General features: G+C 55.5%; 8 non-coding genes across 8 annotated transcripts; all 8 read left to right on the forward strand.

Moving 5' to 3' along the window:
• The first annotated feature begins 2,031 nt into the window (after positions 1-2,031).
• Positions 2,032-2,124, forward strand: LOC137750693 (small nucleolar RNA SNORD116). The gene has a single exon (XR_011070536.1). It is a non-coding gene; the product is annotated as a small nucleolar RNA SNORD116 (small nucleolar RNA).
• Positions 2,125-4,758: 2,634 nt separating this feature from the next.
• LOC137751225 (small nucleolar RNA SNORD116) lies at positions 4,759-4,851 on the forward strand. The gene has a single exon (XR_011070724.1). It is a non-coding gene; the product is annotated as a small nucleolar RNA SNORD116 (small nucleolar RNA).
• Positions 4,852-7,486: 2,635 nt separating this feature from the next.
• LOC137777537 (small nucleolar RNA SNORD116) lies at positions 7,487-7,579 on the forward strand. Its single transcript, XR_011076551.1, has one exon. It is a non-coding gene; the product is annotated as a small nucleolar RNA SNORD116 (small nucleolar RNA).
• Positions 7,580-10,214: 2,635 nt separating this feature from the next.
• LOC137751229 (small nucleolar RNA SNORD116) lies at positions 10,215-10,307 on the forward strand. The gene has a single exon (XR_011070727.1). It is a non-coding gene; the product is annotated as a small nucleolar RNA SNORD116 (small nucleolar RNA).
• Positions 10,308-12,943: 2,636 nt separating this feature from the next.
• LOC137751236 (small nucleolar RNA SNORD116) lies at positions 12,944-13,036 on the forward strand. The gene has a single exon (XR_011070728.1). It is a non-coding gene; the product is annotated as a small nucleolar RNA SNORD116 (small nucleolar RNA).
• A 2,635-nt stretch (positions 13,037-15,671) lies between these two features.
• LOC137750961 (small nucleolar RNA SNORD116) lies at positions 15,672-15,764 on the forward strand. The gene has a single exon (XR_011070660.1). It is a non-coding gene; the product is annotated as a small nucleolar RNA SNORD116 (small nucleolar RNA).
• Positions 15,765-18,399: 2,635 nt separating this feature from the next.
• LOC137750967 (small nucleolar RNA SNORD116) lies at positions 18,400-18,492 on the forward strand. The gene has a single exon (XR_011070663.1). It is a non-coding gene; the product is annotated as a small nucleolar RNA SNORD116 (small nucleolar RNA).
• A 2,634-nt stretch (positions 18,493-21,126) lies between these two features.
• LOC137750698 (small nucleolar RNA SNORD116) lies at positions 21,127-21,219 on the forward strand. Its single transcript, XR_011070538.1, has one exon. It is a non-coding gene; the product is annotated as a small nucleolar RNA SNORD116 (small nucleolar RNA).
• The last annotated feature ends 2,080 nt before the right edge of the window (positions 21,220-23,299 follow it).

Genomic DNA, 23,299 nt, shown 5'->3' on the forward strand with positions numbered 1-23,299 from the left:
CCCTGGAGAGAAAGGTAAGGTATCATGAGGACAGGTCCTGTGTGATGTCGTGGGATGGGCTGTCATCATTGGGTTGCAGGCGCTGGCCTCGGCTTCCCAAGGATGTGTCTTGTTCGTGATGGCCTGGCATCAGCTGCCTATGGTGGGGATGGCTTTGGCAGTTCATGAGGATGCAGTGAGGTAGGTTACCTGTGAAGAGTTGCAATCCCGTTTCCAGAGGAGTGACTCCCCACGGGTGTCTTGCGGGACATAGAGAAGATGGACATGCTGAGGCATCTGTGCCGGCCTTCTTGGCGGTAGGTGAGTTATGCAAACAAGCCCTTGGGTCGCTCTTTCCCACTTTTGGGAATGTGCAAAGCGATAGTGTTTCTGCCGGAGGGCATGACGCGGCCGGCCCGTATGGCATGCAGGCCGTTCGAATAGCCAGAGCTTTATCCAGAGTAGTCCGTTGGAGGGGCAGAGAAGGGGGCAGTGTTGCCATCCTTGGTTCGCTGCCAAAGCCAGCCACTCTTCCCTTTCAGGCTTCCAAGTGCCCTCACATGGCAGAGGTCTTCCGTTGCAAGTATTTCTGTGGTCCTCGGGGACCATGCCTTTGATCACTCTGAGTTCCTCAGTGGTGTCACTGTGGCAGTGGAGAATTTCCAGGATGCATCAGGTGGGATCAGCATCTTCAAAGCAGACAGGCCTGCGGTCTGTCTTCCCTGGTGCTCAGTGTTCCCGTGTTCGGAAGATGTCTGTGTCTTCCAGTAGGGACGCGTCGGCCTGCTGGCTGGAGTAGGGCAGGTTGGACGAGGCTGTTGTGCGTTTGAGCGGTTCCTTAGGGGTCAGGGCCGCGAAACTTGCAGGATGGGATCTGCCTGAGACATGGCCGGGAAGGTGGCCTAGTTTCCTCTGTGGGGTTCCAACATGGGTCATGGCTGCTGAAGCCCACTGCTTCCTGTGGTGGGCATTCCCACGGGTCAAAGGAAAGTGATTAGGCCTAGTTGGCAAGAAGTTGCACTTTGTTCGATGTTCTTTAGCCCCTTGAGTTGTTTCAGGCTGCATCTTGCCCGTAGAACGCTGTAGGTCGGTGTCGGGTCAACCATGGGCGTTCCCTTGCTTCCAAAATGTTGGGAGTGACCCCAAGTGCACATCAGATGTGCTGGTAGCTGGCAGGTTCTCGAGTTGCACGTAGATGTCACACCCACGGCCGGGAGGCAGGTCTCGTCCAGTCTTTGTGCTGTGGTCAGAAGGCGTGGCTGTGGGAGAGCGGGAGTCCGTGGAGTATTTCAATAGCCCCTGGGGGTTAAAGTTTGCATGCGGTCTCTGGAAGCTGACAGGGGGCTTTCTCCTTTCAGTTGTGGGTCTAGACAGGGTGTTGTGTATAAACTATGGCGTTTACTGTTGGACGCCTCTTCACAGTGCTACAGGGACACACAGAGACCAAGAAGCATAGTCAGGGGCACACTGAGAAACCCACAAGAGCGTCTGCGTACTCAGTCACAGTCACACGCGTGAACACAGAAATACAGCCTCTCACACACCGGCCAATGTATGTGCCTAACTTCCTGCAGTCGTACTATCAGACATGCAGTCAATTCTCGGTAAGGGATAGAGGTCCTTGGGAAGCAGTTTCAGAGCTCAAGCCCAGGTAAATGTTTGTATGGATCACGTCCTTTGAGGACACCAGTCCACTTCCCAGGTGCAGTTGCTGGGCAAGCCTCGCCGTCGGCAAAAACAAGAAGATCTTCGTGTGCCCTGATGACTGGAGGTGCTAAGAAGAACTGGAAAAAGTGAGGCGGGGCCATGTTCCCGAGCATGGTCGGGGATAACTCAGGATGGTAGGTATTCAACCACCCCAGGATGTGCCACTAGATATTAGGTTTTCCTCAGATGGGCCCAATGGATGTAAGAGTGGCTTGATTGTTCGTCTTGTTGAGTGGCCTGAGGGCTGTGGATTCTCCAGGCTTTGGGGGTACCCTAGGCTCATGACTCCCCTGCAGAGCCCGGCGCACTGCCCGGTTGTGTTCTGCAGCATCCCAGCATGTGCTTGGATAGATGATGACACCCTTGTATGCATTCCTTGGAAACTCTGAACAACATGGGTGAGAACACTCTACCGTATCCTTATCGAAACTGAGGTTCAGCACGTTTCCTCTCTCGGGTGTAGGGGACTGTTAGGAGTGAAGGCCAGTGTCCCCTGCCGACATGCACGCAAACACCACCAAGGACTCCAGTATTGGAGGGGCTCCTGACTGAGGGTCGACCGTGTCTGCCCATAAGCTGGGTCATCTATGAATCCGCGGTCCCTGCTAAAAGGCCGTGAGGGAATGCAAGGGGGCAGGCTCTCCTGCTAGTGTTCAGAGTCGGAGTGTGTGCTGGTGTGTGCCCAGTGAGCTTTCAGCTTGGAGAAGTGTGTTTTGACCAGGATCACGCTTTGTGCATGCCGCTTCGGTGGTTGATTTTGGAAGCCAAAATGAGCAAGGTTCCCTGGTTGGAGCCTGGAGCCTCAGGCCAGGCCTGTGGCCCTCTCTGTTGTCGTGTTTGGTGCGGTGAGGTTCTTGAATGCCCGGTGGGGCTGGAGCAGTGGGCGGGGGTGGGATGGAGTTTGGTGATGGTGGAAGGGGGCTGCTGGATTAGGCCTCGCTGCTGCCCCTGAAGCTGCCAGCACACTGTTGGCGCTAAGTGGATCATCGTGGAGTGGGGTGAGGATCGAGTGCTGCATTTAAGCCTGCGTAGTGGCTGCTGCCCTGGAGAGAAAGGTAAGGTATCATGAGGACAGGTCCTGTGTGATGTCGTGGGATGGGCTGTCATCATTGGGTTGCAGGCGCTGGCCTCGGCTTCCCAAGGATGTGTCTTGTTCGTGATGGCCTGGCATCAGCTGCCTATGGTGGGGATGTCTTTGGCAGTTCATGAGGATGCAGTGAGGTAGGTTACCTGTGAAGAGTTGCAATCCCGTTTCCAGAGGAGTGACTCCCCACGGGTGTCTTGCGGGACATAGAGAAGATGGACATGCTGAGGCATCTGTGCCGGCCTTCTTGGGGGTAGGTGAGTTATGCAAACAAGTCCTTGGGTCGCTCTTTCCCACTTTTGGGAATGTGCAAAGCGATAGTGTTTCTGCCGGAGGGCATGACGCGGCCGGCCCGTATGGCATGCAGGCCGTTCGAATAGCCAGAGCTTTATCCAGAGTAGTCCGTTGGCGGGGCAGAGAAGGGGGCAGTGTTGCCATCCTTGGTTCGCTGCCAAAGCCAGCCACTCTTCCCTTTCAGGCTTCCAAGTGCCCTCACATGGCAGAGGTCTTCCGTTGCAAGTCTTTCTGTGGTCCTCGGGGACCATGCCTTTGATCACTCTGAGTTCCTCAGTGGTGTCACTGTGGCAGTGGAGAATTTCCAGGATGCATCAGGTGGGATCAGCATCTTCAAAGCAGACAGGCCTGCGGTCTGTCTTCCCTGGTGCTCAGTGTTCCCGTGTTCGGAAGATGTCTGTGTCTTCCAGTAGGGACGCGTCGGCCTGCTGGCTGGAGTAGGGCAGGTTGGACGAGGCTGTTGTGCGTTTGAGCGGTTCCTTAGGGGTCAGGGCCGCGAACCTTGCAGGATGGGATCTGCCTGAGACATGGCCGGGAAGGTGGCCTAGTTTCCTCTGTGGGCTTCCAACATGGGTCATGGCTGCTGAAGCCCACTGCTTCCTGTGGTGGGCATTCCCACGGGTCAAAGGAAAGTGATTAGGCCTAGTTGGCAAGAAGTTGCACTTTGTTCGATGTTCTTTAGCCCCTTGAGTTGTTTCAGGCTGCATCTTGCCAGTAGAACGCTGTAGGTCGGTGTCGGGTCAACCATGGGCGTTCCCTTGCTTCCAAAATGTTGGGAGTGACCCCAAGTGCACATCAGATGTGCTGGTAGCTGGCAGGTTCTCGAGTTGCACGTAGATGTCACACCCACGGCCGGGAGGCAGGTCTCGTCCAGTCTTTGTGCTGTGGTCAGAAGGCGTGGCTGTGGGAGAGCGGGAGTCCGTGGAGTATTTCAATAGCCCCTGGGGGTTAAAGTTTGCATGCGGTCTCTGGAAGCTGACAGGGGGCTTTCTCCTTTCAGTTGTGGGTCTAGACAGGGTGTTGTGTATAAACTATGGCGTTTACTGTTGGACGCCTCTTCACAGTGCTACAGGGACACACAGAGACGAAGACGCATAGTCAGGGGCACACTGAGAAACCCACAAGAGCGTCTGCGTACTCAGTCACAGTCACACGCGTGAACACAGAAATACAGCCTCTCACACACCGGCCAATGTATGTGCCTAACTTCCTGCAGTCGTACTATCAGACATGCAGTCAATTCTCGGTAAGGGATAGAGGTCCTTGGGAAGCAGTTTCAGAGCTCAAGCCCAGGTAAATGTTTGTATGGATCATGTCCTTTGAGGACACCAGTCCACTTCCCAGGTGCAGTTGCTGGGCAAGCCTCGCCGTCGGCAAAAACAAGAAGATCTTCGTGTGCCCTGATGACTGGAGGTGCTAAGAAGAACTGGAAAAAGTGAGGCGGGGCCATGTTCCCGAGCATGGTCGGGGATAACTCAGGATGGTATGTATTCAACCACCCCAGGATGTGCCACTAGATATTAGGTTTTCCTCAGATGGGCCCAATGGATGTAAGAGTGGCTTGATTGTTCGTCTTGTTGAGTGGCCTGAGGGCTGTGGATTCTCCAGGCTTTTGGGGTACCCTAGGCTCATGACTCCCCTGCAGAGCCCGGCGCACTGCCCGGTTGTGTTCTGCAGCATCCCAGCATGTGCTTGGATAGATGATGACACCCTTGTATGCATTCCTTGGGAACTCTGAACAACATGGGTGAGAACACTCTACCGTATCCTTATCGAAACTGAGGTTCAGCACGTTTCCTCTCTCGGGTGTAGGGGACTGTTAGGAGTGAAGGCCAGTGTCCCCTGCCGACATGCACGCAAACACCACCAAGGACTCCAGTATTGGAGGGGCTCCTGACTGAGGGTCGACCGTGTCTGCCCATAAGCTGGGTCATCTATGAATCCGCGGTCCCTGCTAAAAGGCCGTGAGGGAATGCAAGGGGGCAGGCTCTCCTGCTAGTCTTCAGAGTCGGAGTGTGTGCTGGTGTGGGCCCAGTGAGCTTTCAGCTTGGAGAAGTGTGTTTTGACCAGGATCACGCTTTGTGCATGCCGCTTCGGTGGTTGATTTTGGAAGCCAAAATGAGCAAGTTTCCCTGGTTGGAGCCTGGAGCCTCAGGCCAGGCCTGTGGCCCTCTCTGTTGTTGTGTTTGGTGCGGTGAAGTTCTTGAGTGCCGAGTGGGGCTGGAGCAGTGGGCGGGGGTGGGATGGAGTTTGGTGATGGCGGAAGGGGGCTGATGGATTAGGCCTCGCTGCTGCCCCTGAAGCTGCCAGCACACTGTTGGCGCTAAGTGGATCATCGTGGAGTGGGGTGAGGATCGAGTGCTGCATTTAAGCCTGCGTAGTGGCTGCTGCCCTGGAGAGAAAGGTAAGGTATCATGAGGACAGGTCCTGTGTGATGTCGTGGGATGGGCTGTCATCATTGAGTTGCAGGCGCTGGCCTCGGCTTCCCAAGGATGTGTCTTGTTCGTGATGGCCTGGCATCAGCTGCCTATGGTGGGGATGGCTTTGGCAGTTCATGAGGATGCAGTGAGGTAGGTTACCTGTGAAGAGTTGCAATCCCGTTTCCAGAGGAGTGACTCCCCACGGGTGTCTTGCGGGACATAGAGAAGATGGACATGCTGAGGCATCTGTGCCGGCCTTCTTGGGGGTAGGTGAGTTATGCAAACAAGCCCTTGGGTCGCTCTTTTCCCACTTTTGGGAATGTGCAAAGCGATAGTGTTTCTGCCGGAGGGCATGACGCGGCCGGCCCGTGCGGCATGCAGGCCTTTCGAATAGCCAGAGCTTTATCCAGAGCAGTCCGTTGGCGGGGCAGAGAAGGGGGCACTGTTGCCATCCCTGGTGCACTGCAAAGGCCAGCCACGGTTCCCTTTCAGGCTTCCAAGTGCCCTCACATGGCAGAGGTCTTCCGTTGCAAGTCTGTCTGTGGTCCTCGGGGACCATGCCTTTGATCACTCTGAGTTCCTCAGTGGTGTCACTGTGGCAGTGGAGAATTTCCAGGATGCATCAGGTGGGATCAGCATCTTCAAAGCAGACAGGCTTGTGGTCTGTCTTCCCTGGTGTTCAGTGTTCCCGTGTTCGGAAGATGTCTGTGGCTTCCAGTAGGGACGCGTCGGCCTGCTGGCTGGAGTAGGGCACGTTGGGCGAGGCTGTTGAGCGTTTGAGCGGTTCCTTAGGGGTCAGGGCCGCGAACCTTGCAGGATGGGAGCTGCCTGCGATATGGCCGGGAAGGTGGCCTAGTTTCCGCTGTGGGGTTCCAACATGGGTCATGGCTGCTGAAGCCCACTGCTTCCTGTGGTGGGCATTCCCACGGGTCAAAGGAAAGAGATTAGGCCTAGTTGGAAAGAAGTTGCACTTTGTTCGATGTTCTTTAGCCCATTGAGTGGTTTCAGGCTGCATCTTGCCAGTAGAATGCTGTAGGTCGGTGTCGGGTCACCCATGGGAGTTCCCCTACTTCGAAAGTGCTGGGAGTGACCCCAAGTGCACATCAGATGTGCTGGTAGCTGGCAGGTTCTCGAGTTGCACGTAGATATCACAGCCACGGCCGGGAGGAAGGTCTCATCCATTCTTTGTGCTCTGGTCAGAAGGCGTGGCTGTGGGAGAGCGGGAGTCCGTGGAGTATTTCAACAGCCCCTGGGGGTTAAAGTTTGCATGCGGCCTCTGGAAGCTGACAGGGGGCTTTCTCCTTTCAGTTGGGGGTCTAGACAGGGTGTTGTGTATAAGCTATGGCGTTTACTGTTGGACGCCTCTTCACAGGGCTACAGGGACACACAGAGACCAAGACGCGTAGTCAGCGGCACACAGAGAAACCCACAAGAGTGTCTGCGTACTCAGTCACAGTCACACGCGTGAACACAGAAATACAGCCTCTCACACACCGGCCAATGTGTGTGCCTAACTTCCTGCAGTCGTACTATTAGACATGCAGTCAATTCTCGGTAAGGGATAGAGGTCCTTGGGAAGCAGTTTCAGAGCTCAAGCCCAGGTAAGTGTTTTTATGGATCATGTCCTCTGAGGACACCAGTCCACTTCCCAGGTGCAGTTGCTGGGCAAGCCTCGCCGTCGGCAAAAACAAGAAGATCTTCGTGTGCTCTGATGACTGGAGGTGCTAAGAAGAACTGGAAAAAGTGAGGCGGGGCCATGTTCCCGAGCATGGTCGGGGATAACTCAGGATGGTATGTATTCAACCACCCCAAGATGTGCCATTAGATATTAGGTTTTCCTCAGATGGGCCCAATGGCTGCAAGAGTGGCTTGATTGTTCGTCTTGTTGAGGGGCCTGAGGGCTGTGGATTCTCCAGGCTTTTGTGGTACCCCAGGCTCATGACTCCCCTGCAGAGCCCGGCGCACTGCCCGGTTGTGTTCTGCAGCATCCCAGCATGTGCTTGGATCGATGATGACACCCTTGTATGCATTCCTTGGACACTCTGAACAAAATGGGTGAGAACACTCTACCGTATCCTTATCGAAACTGAGGTTCAGCACGTTTCCTCTCTCGGGTGTAGGGGACTGTTAGGAGTGAAGGCCAGTGTCCCCTGCCGACATGCACGCAAACACCACCAAGGACTCCAGTATTGGAGGGGCTCCTGACTGAGGGTCGACCGTGTCTGCCCATAAGCTGGGTCATCTATGAATCCGCGGTCCCTGCTAAAAGGCCGTGAGGGAATGCAAGGGGGCAGGCTCTCCTGCTAGTCTTCAGAGTCGGAGTGTGTGCTGGTGTGGGCCCAGTGAGCTTTCAGCTTGGAGAAGTGTGTTTTGACCAGGATCACGCTTTGTGCATGCTGCTTCGGTGGTTGATTTTGGAAGCCAAAATGAGCAAGTTTCCCTGGTTGGAGCCTGGAGCCTCAGGCCAGGCCTGTGGCCCTCACTGTTGTCGTGTTTGGTGCGGTGAGGTTCTTGAGTGCCCGGTGGGGCTGGAGCAGTGGGCGGGGGTGGGATGGAGTTTGGTGATGGTGGAAGGGGGCTGATGGATTAGGCCTCGCTGCTGCCCCTGAAGCTGCCAGCACACTGTTGGCGCTAAGTGGATCATCGTGGAGTGGGGTGAGGATCGAGTGCTGCATTTAAGCCTGCATAGTGGCTGCTGCCCTGGAGAGAAAGGTAAGGTATCATGAGGACAGGTCCTGTGTGATGTCGTGGGATGGGCTGTCATCATTGGGTTGCAGGCGCTGGCCTCGGCTTCCCAAGGATGTGTCTTGTTCGTGATGGCCTGGCATCAGCTGCCTATGGTGGGGATGGCTTTGGCAGTTCATGAGGATGCAGTGAGGTAGGTTACCTGTGAAGATTTGCAATCCCGTTTCCAGAGGAGTGACTCCCCACGGGTGTCTTGCGGGACATAGAGAAGATGGACATGCTGAGGCATCTGTGCCGGCCTTCTTGGGGGTAGGTGAGTTATGCAAACAAGCCCTTTGGTCGCTCTTTTCCCACTTTTGGGAATGTGCAAAGCGATAGTGTTTCTGCCGGAGGGCATGACGCGGCCGGCCCGTATGGCATGCAGGCCGTTCGAATAGCCAGAGCTTTATCCAGAGCAGTCCGTTGGCGGGGCAGAGAAGGGGGCAGTGTTGCCATCCTTGGTTCGCTGCCAAAGCCAGCCACTCTTCCCTTTCAGGCTTCCAAGTGCCCTCACATGGCAGAGGTCTTCCGTTGCAAGTCTTTCTGTGGTCCTCGGGGACCATGCCTTTGATCACTCTGAGTTCCTCAGTGGTGTCACTGTGGCAGTGGAGAATTTCCAGGATGCATCAGGTGGGATCAGCATCTTCAAAGCAGACAGGCCTGCGGTCTGTCTTCCCTGGTGCTCAGTGTTCCCGTGTTCAGAAGATGTCTGTGTCTTCCAGTAGGGACGCGTCGTCCTGCTGGCTGGAGTAGGGCAGGTTGGACGAGGCTGTTGTGCATTTGAGCGGTTCCTTAGGGGTCAGGGCCGCGAACCTTGCAGGATGCGAGCGGCCTGAGACATGGCCGGGAAGGTGGCCTAGTTTCCTCTGTGGGCTTCCAACATGGGTCATGGCTGCTGAAGCCCACTGCTTCCTGTGGTGGGCATTCCCACGGGTCAAAGGAAAGTGATTAGGCCTAGTTGGCAAGAAGTTGCACTTTGTTCGATGTTCTTTAGCCCCTTGAGTTGTTTCAGGCTGCATCTTGCCAGTAGAACGCTGTAGGTCGGTGTCGGGTCAACCATGGGCGTTCCCTTGCTTCCAAAATGTTGGGAGTGACCCCAAGTGCACATCAGATGTGCTGGTAGCTGGCAGGTTCTCGAGTTGCACGTAGATGTCACACCCACGGCCGGGAGGCAGGTCTCGTCCAGTCTTTGTGCTGTGGTCAGAAGGCGTGGCTGTGGGAGAGCGGGAGTCCGTGGAGTATTTCAATAGCCCCTGGGGGTTAAAGTTTGCATGCGGTCTCTGGAAGCTGACAGGGGGCTTTCTCCTTTCAGTTGTGGGTCTAGACAGGGTGTTGTGTATAAACTATGGCGTTTACTGTTGGACGCCTCTTCAGAGGGCTACAGGGACACACAGAGACCAAGACGCGTATTCAGCGGCACACAGAGAAACCCACAAGAGCGTCTGCGTGCGCAGTCACAGTCACACGCGTGAACACAGAAATACAGCCTCTCACACACCGGCCAATGTATGTGCCTAACTTCCTGCAGTCGTACTATCAGACATGCAGTCAATTCTCAGTAAGGGATAGAGGTCCTTGGGAAGCAGTTTCAGAGCTCAAGCCCAGGTAAATGTTTGTATGGATCATGTCCTTTGAGGACACCAGTCCACTTCCCAGGTGCAGTTGCTGGGCAAGCCTCGCCGTCGGCAAAAACAAGAAGATCTTCGTGTGCCCTGATGACTGGAGGTGCTAAGAAGAACTGGAAAAAGTGAGGCGGGGCCATGTTCCCGAGCATGGTCGGGGATAACTCAGGATGGTATGTATTCAACCACCCCAGGATGTGCCACTAGATATTAGGTTTTCCTCAGATGGGCCCAATGGATGTAAGAGTGGCTTGATTGTTCGTCTTGTTGAGTGGCCTGAGGGCTGTGGATTCTCCAGGCTTTTGGGGTACCCTAGGCTCATGACTCCCCTGCAGAGCCCGGCGCACTGCCCGGTTGTGTTCTGCAGCATCCCAGCATGTGCTTGGATAGATGATGACACCCTTGTATGCATTCCTTGGGAACTCTGAACAACATGGGTGAGAACACTCTACCGTATCCTTATCGAAACTGAGGTTCAGCACGTTTCCTCTCTCGGGTGTAGGGGACTGTTAGGAGTGAAGGCCAGTGTCCCCTGCCGACATGCACGCAAACACCACCAAGGACTCCAGTATTGGAGGGGCTCCTGACTGAGGGTCGACCGTGTCTGCCCATAAGCTGGGTCATCTATGAATCCGCGGTCCCTGCTAAAAGGCCGTGAGGGAATGCAAGGGGGCAGGCTCTCCTGCTAGTGTTCAGAGTCGGAGTGTGTGCTGGTGTGGGCCCAGTGAGCTTTCAGCTTGGAGAAGTGTGTTTTGACCAGGATCACGCTTTGTGCATGCCGCTTTGGTGGTTGATTTTGGAAGCCAAAATGAGCAAGTTTCCCTGGTTGGAGCCTGGAGCCTCAGGCCAGGCCTGTGGCCCTCTCTGTTGTTATGTTTGGTGCGGTGAAGTTCTTGAGTGCCGAGTGGGGCTGGAGCAGTGGGCGGGGGTGGGATGGAGTTTGGTGATGGCGGAAGGGGGCTGATGGATTAGGCCTCGCTGCTGCCCCTGAAGCTGCCAGCACACTGTTGGCGCTAAGTGGATCATCGTGGAGTGGGGTGAGGATCGAGTGCTGCATTTAAGCCTGCGTAGTGGCTGCTGCCCTGGAGAGAAAGGTAAGGTATCATGAGGACAGGTCCTGTGTGATGTCGTGGGATGGGCTGTCATCATTGGGTTGCAGGCGCTGGCCTCGGCTTCCCAAGGATGTGTCTTGTTCGTGATGGCCTGGCATCAGCTGCCTATGGTGGGGATGGCTTTGGCAGTTCATGAGGATGCAGTGAGGTAGGTTACCTGTGAAGAGTTGCAATCCCGTTTCCAGAGGAGTGACTCCCCACGGGTGTCTTGCGGGACATAGAGAAGATGGACATGCTGAGGCATCTGTGCCGGCCTTCGTGGGGGTAGGTGAGTTATGCAAACAAGCCCTTGGGTCGCTCTTTTCCCACTTTTGGGAATGTGCAAAGCGATAGTGTTTCTGCCGGAGGGCATGACGCGGCCGGCCCGTGCGGCATGCAGGCCTTTCGAATAGCCAGAGCTTTATCCAGAGCAGTCCGTTGGCGGGGCAGAGAAGGGGGCACTGTTGCCATCCCTGGTGCACTGCAAAGGCCAGCCACGGTTCCCTTTCAGGCTTCCAAGTGCCCTCACATGGCAGAGGTCTTCCGTTGCAAGTCTGTCTGTGGTCCTCGGGGACCATGCCTTTGATCACTCTGAGTTCCTCAGTGGTGTCACTGTGGCAGTGGAGAATTTCCAGGATGCATCAGGTGGGATCAGCATCTTCAAAGCAGACAGGCTTGTGGTCTGTCTTCCCTGGTGTTCAGTGTTCCCGTGTTCGGAAGATGTCTGTGGCTTCCAGTAGGGACGCGTCGGCCTGCTGGCTGGAGTAGGGCACGTTGGGCGAGGCTGTTGAGCGTTTGAGCGGTTCCTTAGGGGTCAGGGCCGCGAACCTTGCAGGATGGGAGCTGCCTGAGATATGGCCGGGAAGGTGGCCTAGTTTCCGCTGTGGGGTTCCAACATGGGTCATGGCTGCTAAAGCCCACTGCTTCCTGTGGTGGGCATTCCCACGGGTCAAAGGAAAGAGATTAGGCCTAGTTGGAAAGAAGTTGCACTTTGTTCGATGTTCTTTAGCCCATTGAGTGGTTTCAGGCTGCATCTTGCCAGTAGAATGCTGTAGGTCGGTGTCGGGTCACCCATGGGAGTTCCCCTGCTTCCGAAAGTGCTGGGAGTGACCCCAAGTGCACATCAGATGTGCTGGTAGCTGGCAGGTTCTCGAGTTGCACGTAGATGTCACACCCACGGCCGGGAGGCAGGTCTCGTCCAGTCTTTGTGCTGTGGTCAGAAGGCGTGGCTGTGGGAGAGCGGGAGTCCGTGGAGTATTTCAATAGCCCCTGGGGGTTAAAGTTTGCATGCGGTCTCTGGAAGCTGACAGGGGGCTTTCTCCTTTCAGTTGTGGGTCTAGACAGGGTGTTGTGTATAAACTATGGCGTTTACTGTTGGACGCCTCTTCAGAGGGCTACAGGGACACACAGAGACCAAGACGCGTATTCAGCGGCACACAGAGAAACCCACAAGAGCGTCTGCGTGCGCAGTCACAGTCACACGCGTGAACACAGAAATACAGCCTCTCACACACCGGCCAATGTATGTGCCTAACTTCCTGCAGTCGTACTATCAGACATGCAGTCAATTCTCAGTAAGGGATAGAGGTCCTTGGGAAGCAGTTTCAGAGCTCAAGCCCAGGTAAATGTTTGTATGGATCATGTCCTTTGAGGACACCAGTCCACTTCCCAGGTGCAGTTGCTGGGCAAGCCTCGCCGTCGGCAAAAACAAGAAGATCTTCGTGTGCCCTGATGACTGGAGGTGCTAAGAAGAACTGGAAAAAGTGAGGCGGGGCCATGTTCCCGAGCATGGTCGGGGATAACTCAGGATGGTATGTATTCAACCACCCCAGGATGTGCCACTAGATATTAGGTTTTCCTCAGATGGGCCCAATGGATGTAAGAGTGGCTTGATTGTTCGTCTTGTTGAGTGGCCTGAGGGCTGTGGATTCTCCAGGCTTTTGGGGTACCCTAGGCTCATGACTCCCCTGCAGAGCCCGGCGCACTGCCCGGTTGTGTTCTGCAGCATCCCAGCATGTGCTTGGATAGATGATGACACCCTTGTATGCATTCCTTGGGAACTCTGAACAACATGGGTGAGAACACTCTACCGTATCCTTATCGAAACTGAGGTTCAGCACGTTTCCTCTCTCGGGTGTAGGGGACTGTTAGGAGTGAAGGCCAGTGTCCCCTGCCGACATGCACGCAAACACCACCAAGGACTCCAGTATTGGAGGGGCTCCTGACTGAGGGTCGACCGTGTCTGCCCATAAGCTGGGTCATCTATGAATCCGCGGTCCCTGCTAAAAGGCCGTGAGGGAATGCAAGGGGGCAGGCTCTCCTGCTAGTGTTCAGAGTCGGAGTGTGTGCTGGTGTGGGCCCAGTGAGCTTTCAGCTTGGAGAAGTGTGTTTTGACCAGGATCACGCTTTGTGCATGCCGCTTCGGTGGTTGATTTTGGAAGCCAAAATGAGCAAGTTTCCCTGGTTGGAGCCTGGAGCCTCAGGCCAGGCCTGTGGCCCTCTCTGTTGTTATGTTTGGTGCGGTGAAGTTCTTGAGTGCCGAGTGGGGCTGGAGCAGTGGGCGGGGGTGGGATGGAGTTTGGTGATGGCGGAAGGGGGCTGATGGATTAGGCCTCGCTGCTGCCCCTGAAGCTGCCAGCACACTGTTGGCGCTAAGTGGATCATCGTGGAGTGGGGTGAGGATCGAGTGCTGCATTTAAGCCTGCGTAGTGGCTGCTGCCCTGGAGAGAAAGGTAAGGTATCATGAGGACAGGTCCTGTGTGATGTCGTGGGATGGGCTGTCATCATTGGGTTGCAGGCGCTGGCCTCGGCTTCCCAAGGATGTGTCTTGTTCGTGATGGCCTGGCATCAGCTGCCTATGGTGGGGATGGCTTTGGCAGTTCATGAGGATGCAGTGAGGTAGGTTACCTGTGAAGAGTTGCAATCCCGTTTCCAGAGGAGTGACTCCCCACGGGTGTCTTGCGGGACATAGAGAAGATGGACATGCTGAGGCATCTGTGCCGGCCTTCGTGGGGGTAGGTGAGTTATGCAAACAAGCCCTTGGGTCGCTCTTTTCCCACTTTTGGGAATGTGCAAAGCGATAGTGTTTCTGCCGGAGGGCATGACGCGGCCGGCCCGTGCGGCATGCAGGCCTTTCGAATAGCCAGAGCTTTATCCAGAGCAGTCCGTTGGCGGGGCAGAGAAGGAGGCACTGTTGCCATCCCTGGTGCACTGCAAAGGCCAGCCACGGTTCCCTTTCAGGCTTCCAAGTGCCCTCACATGGCAGAGGTCTTCCGTTGCAAGTCTGTCTGTGGTCCTCGGGGACCATGCCTTTGATCACTCTGAGTTCCTCAGTGGTGTCACTGTGGCAGTGGAGAATTTCCAGGATGCATCAGGTGGGATCAGCATCTTCAAAGCAGACAGGCTTGTGGTCTGTCTTCCCTGGTGTTCAGTGTTCCCGTGTTCGGAAGATGTCTGTGGCTTCCAGTAGGGACGCGTCGGCCTGCTGGCTGGAGTAGGGCACGTTGGGCGAGGCTGTTGAGCGTTTGAGCGGTTCCTTAGGGGTCAGGGCCGCGAACCTTGCAGGATGGGAGCTGCCTGAGATATGGCCGGGAAGGTGGCCTAGTTTCCGCTGTGGGGTTCCAACATGGGTCATGGCTGCTAAAGCCCACTGCTTCCTGTGGTGGGCATTCCCACGGGTCAAAGGAAAGAGATTAGGCCTAGTTGGAAAGAAGTTGCACTTTGTTCGATGTTCTTTAGCCCATTGAGTGGTTTCAGGCTGCATCTTGCCAGTAGAATGCTGTAGGTCGGTGTCGGGTCACCCATGGGAGTTCCCCTGCTTCCGAAAGTGCTGGGAGTGACCCCAAGTGCACATCAGATGTGCTGGTAGCTGGCAGGTTCTCGAGTTGCACGTAGATGTCACACCTACGTCGGGAGGCAGGTCTCGTCCAGTCTTTGTGCTCTGGTCAGAAGGCGTGGCTGTGGGAGAGCGGGAGTCCGTGGAGTATTTCAACAGCCCCTGGGGGTTAAAGTTTGCATGCGGCCTCTGGAAGCTGACAGGGGGCTTTCTCCTTTCAGTTGGGGGTCTAGACAGGGTGTTGTGTATAAGCTATGGCGTTTACTGTTGGACGCCTCTTCACAGGGCTACAGGGACACACAGAGACCAAGACGCGTAGTCAGCGGCACACAGAGAAACCCACAAGAGTGTCTGCGTACTCAGTCACAGTCACACGCGTGAACACAGAAATACAGCCTCTCACACACCGGCCAATGTATGTGCCAAACTTCCTGCAGTCGTACTATCAGACATGCAGTCAATTCTCGGTAAGGGATAGAGGTCCTTGGGAAGCAGTTTCAGAGCTCAAGCCCAGGTAAGTGTTTTTATGGATCATGTCCTCTGAGGACACCAGTCCACTTCCCAGGTGCAGTTGCTGGGCAAGCCTCGCCGTCGGCAAAAACAAGAAGATCTTCGTGTGCCCTGATGACTGGAGGTGCTAAGAAGAACTGGAAAAAGTGAGGCGGGGCCATGTTCCCGAGCATGGTCGGGGATAACTCAGGATGGTATGTATTCAACCACCCCAGGATGTGCCACTAGATATTAGGTTTTCCTCAGATGGGCCCAATGGCTGCAAGAGTGGCTTGATTGTTCGTCTTGTTGAGGGGCCTGAGGGCTGTGGATTCTCCAGGCTTTTGTGGTACCCCAGGCTCATTACTCCCCTGCAGAGCCCGGCGCACTGCCCGGTTGTGTTCTGCAGCATCCCAGCATGTGCTTGGATCGATGATGACACCCTTGTATGCATTCCTTGGACACTCTGAACAAAATGGGTGAGAACACTCTACCGTATCCTTATCGAAACTGATGTTCAGCACGTTTCCTCTCTCGGGTGTAGGGGACTGTTAGGAGTGAAGGCCAGTGTCCCCTGCCGACATGCACGCAAACACCACCAAGGACTCCAGTATTGGAGGGGCTCCTGACTGAGGGTCGACCGTGTCTGCCCATAAGCTGGGTCATCTATGAATCCGCGGTCCCTGCTAAAAGGCCGTGAGGGAATGCAAGGGGGCAGGCTCTCCTGCTAGTCTTCAGAGTCGGAGTGTGTGCTGGTGTGTGCCCAGTGAGCTTTCAGCTTGGAGAAGTGTGTTTTGACCAGGATCACGCTTTGTGCATGCCGCTTCGGTGGTTGATTTTGGAAGCCAAAATGAGCAAGTTTCCCTGGTTGGAGCCTGGAGCCTCAGGCCAGGCCTGTGGCCCTCTCTGTTGTTATGTTTGGTGCGGTGAAGTTCTTGAGTGCCGAGTGGGGCTGGAGCAGTGGGCGGGGGTGGGATGGAGTTTGGTGATGGCGGAAGGGGGCTGATGGATTAGGCCTCGCTGCTGCCCCTGAAGCTGCCAGCACACTGTTGGCGCTAAGTGGATCATCGTGGAGTGGGGTGAGGATCGAGTGCTGCATTTAAGCCTGCGTAGTGGCTGCTGCCCTGGAGAGAAAGGTAAGGTATCATGAGGACAGGTCCTGTGTGATGTCGTGGGATGGGCTGTCATCATTGGGTTGCAGGCGCTGGCCTCGGCTTCCCAAGGATGTGTCTTGTTCGTGATGGCCTGGCATCAGCTGCCTATGGTGGGGATGGCTTTGGCAGTTCATGAGGATGCAGTGAGGTAGGTTACCTGTGAAGAGTTGCAATCCCGTTTCCAGAGGAGTGACTCCCCACGGGTGTCTTGCGGGACATAGAGAAGATGGACATGCTGAGGCATCTGTGCCGGCCTTCGTGGGGGTAGGTGAGTTATGCAAACAAGCCCTTGGGTCGCTCTTTTCCCACTTTTGGGAATGTGCAAAGCGATAGTGTTTCTGCCGGAGGGCATGACGCGGCCGGCCCGTGCGGCATGCAGGCCTTTCGAATAGCCAGAGCTTTATCCAGAGCAGTCCGTTGGCGGGGCAGAGAAGGGGGCACTGTTGCCATCCCTGGTGCACTGCAAAGGCCAGCCACGGTTCCCTTTCAGGCTTCCAAGTGCCCTCACATGGCAGAGGTCTTCCGTTGCAAGTCTGTCTGTGGTCCTCGGGGACCATGCCTTTGATCACTCTGAGTTCCTCAGTGGTGTCACTGTGGCAGTGGAGAATTTCCAGGATGCATCAGGTGGGATCAGCATCTTCAAAGCAGACAGGCTTGTGGTCTGTCTTCCCTGGTGTTCAGTGTTCCCGTGTTCGGAAGATGTCTGTGGCTTCCAGTAGGGACGCGTCGGCCTGCTGGCTGGAGTAGGGCACGTTGGGCGAGGCTGTTGAGCGTTTGAGCGGTTCCTTAGGGGTCAGGGCCGCGAACCTTGCAGGATGGGAGCTGCCTGAGATATGGCCGGGAAGGTGGCCTAGTTTCCGCTGTGGGGTTCCAACATGGGTCATGGCTGCTAAAGCCCACTGCTTCCTGTGGTGGGCATTCCCACGGGTCAAAGGAAAGAGATTAGGCCTAGTTGGAAAGAAGTTGCACTTTGTTCGATGTTCTTTAGCCCATTGAGTGGTTTCAGGCTGCATCTTGCCAGTAGAATGCTGTAGGTCGGTGTCGGGTCACCCATGGGAGTTCCCCTGCTTCCGAAAGTGCTGGGAGTGACCCCAAGTGCACATCAGATGTGCTGGTAGCTGGCAGGTTCTCGAGTTGCACGTAGATGTCACACCTACGTCGGGAGGCAGGTCTCGTCCAGTCTTTGTGCTCTGGTCAGAAGGCGTGGCTGTGGGAGAGCGGGAGTCCGTGGAGTATTTCAACAGCCCCTGGGGGTTAAAGTTTGCATGCGGCCTCTGGAAGCTGACAGGGGGCTTTCTCCTTTCAGTTGGGGGTCTAGACAGGGTGTTGTGTATAAGCTATGGCGTTTACTGTTGGACGCCTCTTCACAGGGCTACAGGGACACACAGAGACCAAGACGCGTAGTCAGCGGCACACAGAGAAACCCACAAGAGTGTCTGCGTACTCAGTCACAGTCACACGCGTGAACACAGAAATACAGCCTCTCACACACCGGCCAATGTATGTGCCAAACTTCCTGCAGTCGTACTATCAGACATGCAGTCAATTCTCGGTAAGGGATAGAGGTCCTTGGGAAGCAGTTTCAGAGCTCAAGCCCAGGTAAGTGTTTTTATGGATCATGTCCTCTGAGGACACCAGTCCACTTCCCAGGTGCAGTTGCTGGGCAAGCCTCGCCGTCGGCAAAAACAAGAAGATCTTCGTGTGCCCTGATGACTGGAGGTGCTAAGAAGAACTGGAAAAAGTGAGGCGGGGCCATGTTCCCGAGCATGGTCGGGGATAACTCAGGATGGTATGTATTCAACCACCCCAGGATGTGCCACTAGATATTAGGTTTTCCTCAGATGGGCCCAATGGCTGCAAGAGTGGCTTGATTGTTCGTCTTGTTGAGGGGCCTGAGGGCTGTGGATTCTCCAGGCTTTTGTGGTACCCCAGGCTCATTACTCCCCTGCAGAGCCCGGCGCACTGCCCGGTTGTGTTCTGCAGCATCCCAGCATGTGCTTGGATCGATGATGACACCCTTGTATGCATTCCTTGGACACTCTGAACAAAATGGGTGAGAACACTCTACCGTATCCTTATCGAAACTGATGTTCAGCACGTTTCCTCTCTCGGGTGTAGGGGACTGTTAGGAGTGAAGGCCAGTGTCCCCTGCCGACATGCACGCAAACACCACCAAGGACTCCAGTATTGGAGGGGCTCCTGACTGAGGGTCGACCGTGTCTGCCCATAAGCTGGGTCATCTATGAATCCGCGGTCCCTGCTAAAAGGCCGTGAGGGAATGCAAGGGGGCAGGCTCTCCTGCTAGTCTTCAGAGTCGGAGTGTGTGCTGGTGTGTGCCCAGTGAGCTTTCAGCTTGGAGAAGTGTGTTTTGACCAGGATCACGCTTTGTGCATGCCGCTTCGGTGGTTGATTTTGGAAGCCAAAATGAGCAAGGTTCCCTGGTTGGAGCCTGGAGCCTCAGGCCAGGCCTGTGGCCCTCTCTGTTGTCGTGTTTGGTGCGGTGAGGTTCTTGAGTGCCCGGTGGGGCTGGAGCAGTGGGCGGGGGTGGGATGGAGTTTGGTGATGGTGGAAGGGGGCTGATGGATTAGGCCTCGCTGCTGCCCCTGAAGCTGCCAGCACACTGTTGGCGCTAAGTGGATCATCGTGGAGTGGGGTGAGGATCGAGTGCTGCATTTAAGCCTGCGTAGTGGCTGCTGCCCTGGAGAGAAAGGTAAGGTATCATGAGGACAGGTCCTGTGTGATGTCGTGGGATGGGCTGTCATCATTGGGTTGCAGGCGCTGGCCTCGGCTTCCCAAGGATGTGTCTTGTTCGTGATGGCCTGGCATCAGCTGCCTATGGTGGGGATGGCTTTGGCAGTTCATGAGGATGCAGTGAGGTAGGTTACCTGTGAAGAGTTGCAATCCCGTTTCCAGAGGAGTGACTCCCCACGGGTGTCTTGCGGGACATAGAGAAGATGGACATGCTGAGGCATCTGTGCCGGCCTTCTTGGCGGTAGGTGAGTTATGCAAACAAGCCCTTGGGTCGCTCTTTCCCACTTTTGGGAATGTGCAAAGCGATAGTGTTTCTGCCGGAGGGCATGACGCGGCCGGCCCGTATGGCATGCAGGCCGTTCGAATAGCCAGAGCTTTATCCAGAGTAGTCCGTTGGAGGGGCAGAGAAGGGGGCAGTGTTGCCATCCTTGGTTCGCTGCCAAAGCCAGCCACTCTTCCCTTTCAGGCTTCCAAGTGCCCTCACATGGCAGAGGTCTTCCGTTGCAAGTATTTCTGTGGTCCTCGGGGACCATGCCTTTGATCACTCTGAGTTCCTCAGTGGTGTCACTGTGGCAGTGGAGAATTTCCAGGATGCATCAGGTGGGATCAGCATCTTCAAAGCAGACAGGCCTGCGGTCTGTCTTCCCTGGTGCTCAGTGTTCCCGTGTTCGGAAGATGTCTGTGTCTTCCAGTAGGGACGCGTCGGCCTGCTGGCTGGAGTAGGGCAGGTTGGACGAGGCTGTTGTGCGTTTGAGCGGTTCCTTAGGGGTCAGGGCCGCGAAACTTGCAGGATGGGATCTGCCTGAGACATGGCCGGGAAGGTGGCCTAGTTTCCTCTGTGGGGTTCCAACATGGGTCATGGCTGCTGAAGCCCACTGCTTCCTGTGGTGGGCATTCCCACGGGTCAAAGGAAAGTGATTAGGCCTAGTTGGCAAGAAGTTGCACTTTGTTCGATGTTCTTTAGCCCCTTGAGTTGTTTCAGGCTGCATCTTGCCCGTAGAACGCTGTAGGTCGGTGTCGGGTCAACCATGGGCGTTCCCTTGCTTCCAAAATGTTGGGAGTGACCCCAAGTGCACATCAGATGTGCTGGTAGCTGGCAGGTTCTCGAGTTGCACGTAGATGTCACACCCACGGCCGGGAGGCAGGTCTCGTCCAGTCTTTGTGCTGTGGTCAGAAGGCGTGGCTGTGGGAGAGCGGGAGTCCGTGGAGTATTTCAATAGCCCCTGGGGGTTAAAGTTTGCATGCGGTCTCTGGAAGCTGACAGGGGGCTTTCTCCTTTCAGTTGTGGGTCTAGACAGGGTGTTGTGTATAAACTATGGCGTTTACTGTTGGACGCCTCTTCACAGTGCTACAGGGACACACAGAGACCAAGAAGCATAGTCAGGGGCACACTGAGAAACCCACAAGAGCGTCTGCGTACTCAGTCACAGTCACACGCGTGAACACAGAAATACAGCCTCTCACACACCGGCCAATGTATGTGCCTAACTTCCTGCAGTCGTACTATCAGACATGCAGTCAATTCTCGGTAAGGGATAGAGGTCCTTGGGAAGCAGTTTCAGAGCTCAAGCCCAGGTAAATGTTTGTATGGATCACGTCCTTTGAGGACACCAGTCCACTTCCCAGGTGCAGTTGCTGGGCAAGCCTCGCCGTCGGCAAAAACAAGAAGATCTTCGTGTGCCCTGATGACTGGAGGTGCTAAGAAGAACTGGAAAAAGTGAGGCGGGGCCATGTTCCCGAGCATGGTCGGGGATAACTCAGGATGGTAGGTATTCAACCACCCCAGGATGTGCCACTAGATATTAGGTTTTCCTCAGATGGGCCCAATGGATGTAAGAGTGGCTTGATTGTTCGTCTTGTTGAGTGGCCTGAGGGCTGTGGATTCTCCAGGCTTTTGGGGTACCCTAGGCTCATGACTCCCCTGCAGAGCCCGGCGCACTGCCCGGTTGTGTTCTGCAGCATCCCAGCATGTGCTTGGATAGATGATGACACCCTTGTATGCATTCCTTGGAAACTCTGAACAACATGGGTGAGAACACTCTACCGTATCCTTATCGAAACTGAGGTTCAGCACGTTTCCTCTCTCGGGTGTAGGGGACTGTTAGGAGTGAAGGCCAGTGTCCCCTGCCGACATGCACGCAAACACCACCAAGGACTCCAGTATTGGAGGGGCTCCTGACTGAGGGTCGACCGTGTCTGCCCATAAGCTGGGTCATCTATGAATCCGCGGTCCCTGCTAAAAGGCCGTGAGGGAATGCAAGGGGGCAGGCTCTCCTGCTAGTGTTCAGAGTCGGAGTGTGTGCTGGTGTGTGCCCAGTGAGCTTTCAGCTTGGAGAAGTGTGTTTTGACCAGGATCACGCTTTGTGCATGCCGCTTCGGTGGTTGATTTTGGAAGCCAAAATGAGCAAGGTTCCCTGGTTGGAGCCTGGAGCCTCAGGCCAGGCCTGTGGCCCTCTCTGTTGTCGTGTTTGGTGCGGTGAGGTTCTTGAATGCCCGGTGGGGCTGGAGCAGTGGGCGGGGGTGGGATGGAGTTTGGTGATGGTGGAAGGGGGCTGCTGGATTAGGCCTCGCTGCTGCCCCTGAAGCTGCCAGCACACTGTTGGCGCTAAGTGGATCATCGTGGAGTGGGGTGAGGATCGAGTGCTGCATTTAAGCCTGCGTAGTGGCTGCTGCCCTGGAGAGAAAGGTAAGGTATCATGAGGACAGGTCCTGTGTGATGTCGTGGGATGGGCTGTCATCATTGGGTTGCAGGCGCTGGCCTCGGCTTCCCAAGGATGTGTCTTGTTCGTGATGGCCTGGCATCAGCTGCCTATGGTGGGGATGTCTTTGGCAGTTCATGAGGATGCAGTGAGGTAGGTTACCTGTGAAGAGTTGCAATCCCGTTTCCAGAGGAGTGACTCCCCACGGGTGTCTTGCGGGACATAGAGAAGATGGACATGCTGAGGCATCTGTGCCGGCCTTCTTGGGGGTAGGTGAGTTATGCAAACAAGTCCTTGGGTCGCTCTTTCCCACTTTTGGGAATGTGCAAAGCGATAGTGTTTCTGCCGGAGGGCATGACGCGGCCGGCCCGTATGGCATGCAGGCCGTTCGAATAGCCAGAGCTTTATCCAGAGTAGTCCGTTGGCGGGGCAGAGAAGGGGGCAGTGTTGCCATCCTTGGTTCGCTGCCAAAGCCAGCCACTCTTCCCTTTCAGGCTTCCAAGTGCCCTCACATGGCAGAGGTCTTCCGTTGCAAGTCTTTCTGTGGTCCTCGGGGACCATGCCTTTGATCACTCTGAGTTCCTCAGTGGTGTCACTGTGGCAGTGGAGAATTTCCAGGATGCATCAGGTGGGATCAGCATCTTCAAAGCAGACAGGCCTGCGGTCTGTCTTCCCTGGTGCTCAGTGTTCCCGTGTTCGGAAGATGTCTGTGTCTTCCAGTAGGGACGCGTCGGCCTGCTGGCTGGAGTAGGGCAGGTTGGACGAGGCTGTTGTGCGTTTGAGCGGTTCCTTAGGGGTCAGGGCCGCGAACCTTGCAGGATGGGATCTGCCTGAGACATGGCCGGGAAGGTGGCCTAGTTTCCTCTGTGGGCTTCCAACATGGGTCATGGCTGCTGAAGCCCACTGCTTCCTGTGGTGGGCATTCCCACGGGTCAAAGGAAAGTGATTAGGCCTAGTTGGCAAGAAGTTGCACTTTGTTCGATGTTCTTTAGCCCCTTGAGTTGTTTCAGGCTGCATCTTGCCAGTAGAACGCTGTAGGTCGGTGTCGGGTCAACCATGGGCGTTCCCTTGCTTCCAAAATGTTGGGAGTGACCCCAAGTGCACATCAGATGTGCTGGTAGCTGGCAGGTTCTCGAGTTGCACGTAGATGTCACACCCACGGCCGGGAGGCAGGTCTCGTCCAGTCTTTGTGCTGTGGTCAGAAGGCGTGGCTGTGGGAGAGCGGGAGTCCGTGGAGTATTTCAATAGCCCCTGGGGGTTAAAGTTTGCATGCGGTCTCTGGAAGCTGACAGGGGGCTTTCTCCTTTCAGTTGTGGGTCTAGACAGGGTGTTGTGTATAAACTATGGCGTTTACTGTTGGACGCCTCTTCACAGTGCTACAGGGACACACAGAGACGAAGACGCATAGTCAGGGGCACACTGAGAAACCCACAAGAGCGTCTGCGTACTC

This window comes from Eschrichtius robustus, chromosome 1 (genome assembly GCF_028021215.1).
Source record: "Eschrichtius robustus isolate mEscRob2 chromosome 1, mEscRob2.pri, whole genome shotgun sequence".
In the NCBI taxonomy this organism is placed as follows: Eukaryota; Metazoa; Chordata; class Mammalia; order Artiodactyla; family Eschrichtiidae; genus Eschrichtius; species Eschrichtius robustus.